The sequence below is a fragment of the Penaeus monodon genome, chromosome 15 (genome assembly GCF_015228065.2).
Source record: "Penaeus monodon isolate SGIC_2016 chromosome 15, NSTDA_Pmon_1, whole genome shotgun sequence".
Taxonomy (NCBI): Eukaryota; Metazoa; Arthropoda; class Malacostraca; order Decapoda; family Penaeidae; genus Penaeus; species Penaeus monodon.
Window position 1 is genome coordinate 15,458,904 of NC_051400.1, and position 626 is coordinate 15,459,529.

The 626-nt window shown below is 29.4% G+C and overlaps 1 protein-coding gene across 1 annotated transcript in view; it reads left to right on the top strand.

Moving 5' to 3' along the window:
* Positions 1-626, top strand: part of LOC119581779 (phosphorylase b kinase gamma catalytic chain, skeletal muscle/heart isoform-like) — a gene marked incomplete at its 3' end in the record, with an annotated part of 27,775 nt that overhangs the window by 13,362 nt on the left and 13,787 nt on the right.

Below are 626 nucleotides of genomic sequence, written 5' to 3' on the forward strand. Positions count from 1 at the left end.
ACAGCAAAGAAGTTTTAGGACTGAACTTTTTTCCTCTTTTTACATGTATATGTGTGAAACTAATCAAGTAAGACCTGATTAATAGAAAGAACTCTATTCTTAGCAGTTGATGGCTATTAATACATTAATTTAGGTATTGTGACGTCTAGAAATATATAAGGACAAATAAGATAAGTTTTTGTTGTAGGTCAGTTCTTTGCTTGTAAAAATAATTTAGGATTAGTCATTTTATAATGATATTGACCCTTTTTGGTGAAAGGAGTATTGCTCTTTAAACAAAGAAAAAACAGTGATTATTACAGTGGTTGCAGTAATTGCTCTAGAGTACGTAAAATTTTAATGTGTAGAGATATCTATTAAGCTTTCATCTGTAGTCTGTGAAAGACATATTAAAAATCTTACTTTACTACTGTAGCTGAAATCAGTTTTGTTATTTTTAATATTGCTGTTTAGTGTAATTATACTCAGTTCACTATTAGTATCTCATCTTACAAAGATGGGAGATTACTGTACCTGCTTCATATAGACTGTATGCTTGAATGAGTGTATGTGTACATAGGCAAACTGGTATTAACAAGTTATGAATCAGATAGTAGAGATGAAGATGATTCAGTATTTTTTATTCT